We start from the raw sequence: 9,405 nt of genomic DNA on the forward strand, positions 1-9,405 counted from the left end.
TTTATTAAAAATGAAAAAAAAAAAAGGAAATTTGGGGCCCAGGTGCTATTGATCTGGATAGTCATGTATGAGGTCCCAAATTTACTCCCTAGCATCACATGTACCAGAGTGATGCTCTAGTATAATCTCTCTCTCTCTCTCTCTCTCTCTCATATACAAGTAGGGGCCAGGTGGTAATGCACCTGGTTAAGTGCACACACTACAGTGTGCAGGTACCCAGGTTCAAGCCTCTGGTCCCCACCTGCAGGTGGAAAGCTTCACAAGTGCTGAAGTAGGCCTGCAGGCGTCTCTCTGTTTCTTTCCCTCCCTATTTCCTCCTCCCCTCTTAATTTATCTCTGTCTCTAACTTTTAAAAATTAAAGAAATAAAAATAGATAAGTATTTCAGAAAGCTTTAAAACAAAAGTAGATTAGAAAACATCACACTTCTGCTTAAAACAGAACAAAGCCCAGACAACTTAAGGTACCTGGCCTCCACCCTTCCCCATCTGGTAACACTCTCCCCAGGTCCTGCGTTGCAGCCACACGGACTTGCTCCCTTCTTCTTCCTCAATCACTGCAAGCCAGCACCTGACTCTGGGCCTCCTTACCGGCCCTTCCCTTCCCTGGAATGCTCTTCCGGGTTCTGCCCATGACTGCCTTCTCGTCATGCTGGTCGGCTCCTCCAGCCTTTCGTTGCCCAGGTCACCTGCATGGGGTCCAGACCTCCCACCTGGACCCAGTCACCCCCCTGTAGGGCCTTGCTGCCTTGACTTCACTGTAGACTGTAGCACATCCTGTTATTTTCTTATTTGTTGTTGGATTCTTCCTTTACAGAGCAAATTCCTCCTGGGCAGGGCAGTGGTGCTTCAGTAGAGCACATCCATTATTATACACTAGGACCCAGGTTCAAGCCCCCATCTCCACCTGCAAGGGGGGAGCTCTATGAGCAGTGAAGCAGTGCTGCAGGTACATCTCATTCATTCTTTCTCTCCCTCTCTCTTTTTTTTAAAAATTTTTTTATTAATATTCATTTATTCCCTTTTGTTGCCCTTATTGTTTTATTGTTGTAGTTATTATTGTGGTTGTTACCGATGTCGTTGTTGGACAGGACAGAGAGAAATGGAGAGAGGAGGGGAATACAGAGAGGGAGAGAGTAGACAGACACCTGCAGATCTGCTTCACCGCCTTTGAAGCAACTCCGCTGCAGGTGGGTAGCCTGGGGCTTGAACCGGTCTTCCTCTCTTTTTATCATTCTCTGTTTCTCATCTTCTATTAAAAAAAAATAGCCACCAGAATGGTAGAAGTGTGCAGGCACTGAGCCCTAGCAGTAACCCTGGTAGCAAAAAAAAAAGTAGAGAAATTATCTATATTATTCAATCCTAAATTCAAAGAAGTATTATTGGGGCCCAGTGGTGGCGCACCTGCTTGAGTACATATGTTATAATGTGCAAGGACCCAGGTTCGAGCCCCCAGTCCCTACCTGCAGGGAGAAAGCTTCATGAATGGTGAAGCAGGTCTGGAGGTGTCCCTCTTTTCGTCTCACTCCCTATCACCCACTTCCCACTTGATTTCTGACTGTCTCTATCCAGTAAATAAATAAGGATAATTTAAAAATTACATCATTATAAAAATTTCAAATAAGTAGTATGATCCAAATGAGGTGTACTTGTATTAAGGAAATACTTGTGAATTGCCTGCAACTCAAAGTGAATTCAGTACCCTGAATCTTTGCAACCAATTCTTCTTGAAGGCCATGTTCCCACATATTCATAATGTGGTCCCAAGAGAATACAACTAGCATGTGAAGAGGAGGAAAGGTAAATGTGTTAAGAGAAGAGAGAAACTCAAGGGCCAGTGAAATAGCTTATTTGGATAGTGCACTGCTTTGCCATGTGCACAACCCAGGTTTGAGTCTGATCCTTACCTCAATGAAGGTGGTGCTATGGTCTCTTTCACACTTTTCTCTCTTATTTTGTCTCTATCTAAAAAAAAAAGATTTAAAAGAAAGGGGTCCTCATTTTCCATTATATGATGAACAAGTCATGGAGATGTAATGGACTGCATGGTGATTATAGTCAATAACACTGTATCACATGCTGACTTAAGTCTATAATATTGCATCATCTGCTTGAAAGTTGACAGTAGATTTGGAAAGTTCTCTGCACAAGGAAACAATGTTTGTAGTTTTCAGTGCTGATGGATGGTGACTAAACTCACTGCTGGTGCTGGAAAAGTTCTCCCTGGCTTTGAGTTCTAGCACTACAATGGGGAGCACAGGGAGAGCTCCATGGATGGTGGAGCAGTGCTGTGGTATGGCTCCTCTTTGCACCTGCCTTTTTCTCTCTCTTTTCTTGATCTAAATAAATTTAGGAAGAATGAAAATAAATTTAGAAAAATGATGGGGGCCGGGTGGTGGCACACCCAGCTGAACACACCCGTGACCTTGTACAAGGAACTGGCTTCAAGCCCCCAGTCCCCACCTGCAGGGGGGAAGTGGGGAAGCTTTATAAGCAGAGCAGTGGAGCAGTGCTGCAGGTGTCTCTCTTTCTCTCTCCCTCTCTCCCTCCCACTTCCCTCTCAATTTCTGTATGTCTTTATCCAAAAGAAAACGGAATAAAAGAAAATTTATCCAAAAGAGTGAAAAACACTAGCCCAAGACAGTGGTAGAGCCCTGGCACTAAATTAAACTCATTGTGGTGATCTTGTCACAGGATGGAATCATGTTGGGCAGTACGCCAGCTCCCCTCTGCTCCATTGCTTAACACTGTGGTCTATTTACATAATCACTGTTGTACCTGAGACCCACCCTGTCTGCAGGGCACTGGTTTAATCCCACTGGTTCCAACTCTCTTTTGACTCCCCCCCCCTCCTAGTCACACCCTGTTTTCCACCGTTTAATCCCCACTGGTTTGCACTCTCTTTTTGCTCCACCCTCTCTTCATCATATCCTGTTTTCCACCCTATTATTTCCTTCTTGGTGAGTATAAATACAGATTCTTTTCTGATTAAACACACATTGGATTGCCTCTGGCTCCACGAGTCCCAGAGTCTCTCTCCTGCGATGCTAGCCCGACATGAGTTCCTGATCCCTCTCCCATGCAGCAGCCTAGGTTGGCTCCAGTCAAGTTCTCTCCAACCCAGAGAGCATGTGCTCGGGAAGAAGCACCCTCAGGCTATCCCGGCAGAATCAGTTGTGTTGCACACCTGAAAATATTATAATGTATGCCAATGAAGTTTTTAAAGGGGAGAGAGAGAGAGAGAGAAAGAGAGAGAGAAGAAGGAGTTGCAGGTGGAACAACAGACTCTCTTGACAACGTTCAATCCCAGCAGTTCAGTGACTGAGGTCAACTCCTCCCTTGCCCTGTCCAGAGTTTGTTTATAGGCACAATTAAATTTCCCTTTGTATTCCACATAACAGCCCACATTTTCAAGCACTGTGTGTGCCTGGTACTGGGCCAAGTGCTTTGAATGTAGTCTGTTTCTTTTCTTTTTTCTTTTCTTTTCTTTTCTTTTCTTTTCTTTTCTTTTCTTTCCTTTCCTTCTCTTCTCTTCTCTTCTCTTCTCTTTTCTTTTCTTTTTTGGTTTATCATTTCTTTCTTTCTTTATTTATTGATAAAAAAGAGACATTGACAAAACCATAGGATAAGAGGGGTACAACTCCACACAATTTCCACCACCAGCTCTCCATATCCCAGCCCCTACCCTGATAGCTTTCCTATTCTTTATCCCTCTTGGAGTATGAACCCAAGGTCATTGTGGGGTGCAGGAGGTGGAAGGTCTGGCTTCTGTAATTGCTTCCCCGCTGAACATGGGCATTGACAGGTCGATCCATACTCCCAGTCTGCCTCTCTCTTTCCCTGGTAGGGTGGGGCTCTGAGGAAACTGAGCTCCAGGACATATTGGTGGGGTCGTCTGTCCAGGGAACTCTGGTCGGCATCATGCTAGCATCTGGAACCTGGTGGCTGAAAAGAGAGTTGACATACAAAGCCAAACAAATTGTTGAACAATCATAGACCCAAAGGCTGGAATAGTGCAGATGAAGAGTTGGGGGGTCCTCCGTTTTGTAGATAGCTAGTAGACATATTTTAATTATAGTCTCCAAAGGGTCTGTGGCTATACTAGTTTTTTTTTTTGAGCCTGAAATCTGATATGCAGGTGGATCCAAGTTATTGTCTGGGGGAGATAATCTCATGGCTGGAAAAGGTACCAGAAATCTGGATCAGGGAAGAGAGTAGCTCCCTAATATTAGAAAGGGGTATAAATATTGTTGACTGTAAACCCCATCGATTTGATTTGGTCTGGGGCTCATATTCAGCTTAGGAGCCTATGTGACCTCTGCATCCATGTAGATGTGAGCTCACATTCTGTGGTCATGAGTAGAAACATTCCAAGCTGCCCCAATATGGACCCATTTTCCTCAGGTGGAGGCTAGAGTATGTTGTCCAGCCTCCCTTCAGAGGATGGAACATTCTCTACCGTTGTTGATCCAAGTTGAGGGCAAGGTCCTATGGGGGGCCTACATAAGGGTCTATTTTGTTGTTCCTCACAGAGATGACCGGTAACAATGTTGAGAGGAATTTATTTGAGGTCTAGGCCCATCATGTCAGTTTGGGAATCTCAGGACTCCCTTAATAGGGCCCTAGCTGATGGGGTGGCCTTATAGAGACTAAAGAGTGATTGTTAAAATATGCCAGTCTCTTGCCCTTATTCAGCTTTTGCAGTCCTTGCTTTGCTAAGGTTAGCTTTGGAGTAAGTGAGGGAAGTGTAATAGGAAGTAGGTGAGGAGGGTATCTAAGTCTAATTAGATACTATTTCATTAAGAACTTTATACTGACTCACTGCAGACTACTGTGTACTTTTGCTTTCAGGTATATATTTTGCCCTAGTTTGTGGATACATGTGAACATATGCCCTATTTCATGAGACCTGGTCTATATCTAGGTTTTGGGACTTTGTTAGGAAGTGAACCGCCTGGGATGGAATTAGAGAATCCTATGAAAGGAAAGGTCTCACCCAAGTAATGAGGCTGAAGGGCTGACATTCCACACCTGACGTCTCTGGACACAGTCTGAAGTGAAGCATGCTGCGGTAGTACTCATTGCATTGATTATTGATTAGGTTGGATAGGCGGGTGCAATATTATTTGGTATGAATTGAGAGAAGCATGCAGGAAAGTGAGCCCCGCCCTAGAGGTTCCAGGTCTGGGGGAAATATAGGCTCTATAGAGGAAATGTGAGGTTCCTGCTGTCTTAGAGTTCAAGAAGACAATAGATAGTTATTGTTATAATCACATTATTTGGTAATTGGTTTACCTTTGAAAAATCCCTTTGTTAGGATTTTCTGTATTATACCCAACATCCCCATAATTTATGTCCTTTGACATTATTTGTATATAGCTGTGCCACCAGTTGCTTCTGTTCTCCCTGGTCTAGGCTTTTGAGAGAGTCAACATATCAAAGACTCAGCCTATGTACTAAAAAGACTCAGTCTGTGCTTTAAAAAGTTTGAGACATACAATCAATTTTCCCCTCTCATATTAATTAAATAGTGATTTATTTGACTACAAAATAGTAGAAGTGTACATAAACACCATTCCCACCACCAAAAGACTGTGCCCCATCCCACCCCCTCAATCGGGCCCCAACTGATGGGGTGGCCTGATAGTGACTAAAGAGTCATCATTAAAGTATGCCAGTCTCTTGCCCTTATTTAGCTTTTTCAGTCCTTGCTTTGCTAAGGTTAGCTTTGGAGTAAGTGAAGGAAGTGTAATAGGAAGTAGGTGAGGAGGTTATCTAAGTCAAATTAGATACCCACCCCCCCAACCCCTGCTACCCCGAGAAGCCGAATATCCACCCTCACCCTCACTCCGGGGTTTTTACTTTGGTGTCCCTACTCCAGATTTAGTCAAATCCTGCTTTTAGTTTCCCTTTCTGTTCTTCTTTCTCAACTTCTGTTTATGAGTGGGATCATCCCATACTCATTTTTATCTTTCTGACTTAGCTCACTTAACATTATTCCTTTTAGTTCCGTCCAAGATGGGTCAGAGGTGGGTTCATTGTTCTTAATAGTTGCAGAGTATTCCATTGTGTATATATACCACAGCTTTCTCAGCCACTCATCTGTTGTTGGGCACCTGAATTGCTTCCAGGTTTTAGCTATTATGAATTGTGCTGCTATGAACATAGGTGTACAAATATCTTTTTGGTTGGGTGTTACGAAGTCCTTGGGGTATATGCCCAGGAGAGGAATTACTGGGTCATATGGAAGGTCCATGTCTAGCCTTGTGAGAGTCCGCCAGACTTTTTTGTTGCTAAGTTTGATGAGCTCTTTGTATATTTTGGTGATTAGTCTCTTGTCTGATGTAAAGATCTTCTCCCATTCTGTGAGGGGTCTCCTTGTTTGTCTCTTTGGCTGTACAGAAGCTTTTCAATTTGATGTAGACCCATTGATTTGTTTCTGCTTTAGTCATCCTTGCAGTTGGGTTTCTATCACCAAAGATGTCCTTGAGGTTTAGATGGGAAAGTGTTCCACCAATGTTTTCCTCTAAGTATTTGATAGTTTCTGGTCTAACATCCAGTTTCTCGGTCCATTTGGAGTTCATTTTTGTTTTTGGTGAGATAAAGTGGTTCAGTTTCATTCTTCTGCATGTTTCAACCCAGTTTTCCGAGCACCACTTATTGAAGAGAGCTTCCTTTCTCCATTTAATACTTTGGGTCCCTTATCAAAGACTAGATGTCCATAGGTGTGGGGTTCCTTTTCTTTTCTTTCCTGTTCTTCTCTTTTCTTTTCTTTTCCCTTTTCTTTTCTTTTCCCTTTTCTTTTTTCTTTTCTTTTTCTCCTTCTCTCTCTCTCTCTCTCTCTTTTCCATCACTGGGACTTCACTGTTCCAGGATGATGTTTTCTTTCTTTTTTCTTTCATTTTAAATTATTTATCGGATAGAGACAGCAAGAAATCGAGAGGATAGGGAGAGGTAGGTAAGGAGAGAGAAAGAGAAACACCTACAGACAGGGGTAGACAGCATAACAGTTATGCAAAGAGACTTTCATGCCTGAGGCGCCAGACTGCTCTCCACAGAGGCTGGACCAATTTACATTCCCATCAGCAGAAGGGTTCCTCTGTCCCCACAGCCTCTCCAACATTTGTTGCTGCTCTCCTTTTTGATGTATGTCATTCTCACAGGGGTGATGATATCTCACTGTTGTCTTTATTTGCGTTTCTCTGACAATCAGTGACTCTGAGCAATGTTTCGTGTTTGTTGGCCTTTTGGATCTCTTCTGTAGTGAATGTTCTGTTCATGTCCTCTGCCCATTTTAATCCCTTGCACCACCATAAGCCAGAGCTGAGTAGTGCTCTGGAAAAAAAATAATAAAATAAATAAAACTGCTTCACCACTCACAAAGCTTTCCCCATGCAGTTAGGAGTCAGGGGCTTGAACCTGGATTCTTGCACCGTAAAATATGTGCTCTACCAGGTGCACCATCACCCAGCCCCCAGGATAACTTTTTCAATGAGAGAGAGAGAGGAGAGAGAGAGAGAGAGAGAGAGAGAGAGAGAAAGGGAGAAAGAATATGAGGAAGAGTGGGAGTCGGGGGGTAGCTCAGTGGGTTAAGCACAAGTGGCACAAAGCGCAAGGACTGGCATAAGGATCCCGGTTCAAGCCCCCGGCTCCCCACCTACAGGGGAGTCGCTTCACAAGTGATGAAGCAGGTCTGCAGGTGTTTATCTTTCTCTCCCCCTCTCTGTCTTCCCCTCCTCTCTCCATTTCTCTCTGTCCTATCCAACAACGATGACATCAACAACAGCAGCAATAATAACTACAACAACAATTAAAAAACAACAAGTGCAACAAAAGGGAAAATAAATAAAAATTAAAAACTTTAAAAAAGAGAGAACGAAAAAAAAAAAAAAAAAGAGAGAACGAGGGAGAGACAGAGAGAGAAAAGGAGAGAGAGGTCACAGCACTGAAACTTCCTTTAATATGGTGGGGGCTGGACTTGATACTGGGCTAGGCACACGACAAAGTGGCACACTATCCCATGACCTCTTTTGCCAGCTCCATTGTCCCATTTCTGCCAGCACCTCTCCATGATTCCAGGAGGGAAGCTGCTGTCCTTTGCTCTTCAGAGGAAAAATGAGGAACAGAGTAGTGAAGTCCATGCTCAGCACCTCCCCCCCCCCCCCACACACACCCAGCACACACCTCACCCCTCTTTGCCACAAGCATCTTTACTCCAAGCAGCAGAACTGGAGACTCTAGCTGTCACCTGTCAGCATACCAGGCCCCACTGGGTCCATTGGGGCTCATTACATAGAAGTCCTGAGTAGGCACTGGGAGACAGATTCAGCAGAGAAGATAGAAGACCTCAGGCCCTGCAGACGCAGCGTGATTCCCCTGTGGGCTCAGGAGGCAGAAGAGCAGGGCTAGATCTTGGGGAAAGATTCCACTTTCTCTTAGCTTCAGCTTCTTTTGTAAATCAGAGCTGACAAAAATAGCAAGTACTACACACCACTGAGCACCCAGGTCATTATGTCAGCACCCTCCTGCTATGGACATGGGATTTAATGAATAACACACACATGAGCTCACATACATAAAGCTGTTAGACCATGGATGTGCTTAAGTAGTTAAGGCATTTTTTTCCCACTAGGGTTATTACTGGGGTTCTCAGTCTGCTAATCTCCATTTTTTTCCAGTGGCCATTGTCTTTTATAGTCCTTTTTCCAGGTATAAGATGAGAGAGAGAGATAAATACAGAGAAGAGACATCACAGCACCATTTCACCACTCTGAAGACTCCCTTCTGCTAGTGCTCCCATGTAGTTCCCCAGAGCTTGAACCCAGGTCCTTGCACATGGTAATGTGTATACTGTTTCATCTGAATCACTGTTTTAAAATTAATTAATTAATTAATTAATTAATTTTCCCTTTTGTTGCCCTTGCTGTTTTATTGTTGTTGTAGTTATTATTGCTATTGATGTTGTCATTGTTGGATAGGACAGAGAGAAATGGAGAGAGGAGGGGAAGACAGAGAGGGCAAGAGAAAGATAGACACCTGCAGACCTGCTTCACCACTTGTGAAGCAACGCCCCTGCAGGTGGGGAGTCGAGGGTTCGAACTGGGATCCTTAAGTTGGTTCTTACATTTCCCGCCATGGGCTCTTAACCTGCTGCACTACCGCCTGGCCCCCTAATTTATTATTATTTTTTCATTATTGGAGGACTAATGGCTTATAGTCAGCAGTAAAATACAGTAGTTTGTACATGTGTAATATTTCTTAGTTTTCCACATAACACTTCCAACCCCTTCTAGGTCCATCAGGATCTGAACCCTCCCACCCCATAGTGTTTTGCTTCAGTGCAATACACCACAATTTATTTATTTATTTGTTTGTTTATTTATTTTATATTTCCCCCTTTTTATTGC

The sequence above is a fragment of the Erinaceus europaeus genome, chromosome 2, assembly GCF_950295315.1.
Source record: "Erinaceus europaeus chromosome 2, mEriEur2.1, whole genome shotgun sequence".
Taxonomy (NCBI): Eukaryota; Metazoa; Chordata; class Mammalia; order Eulipotyphla; family Erinaceidae; genus Erinaceus; species Erinaceus europaeus.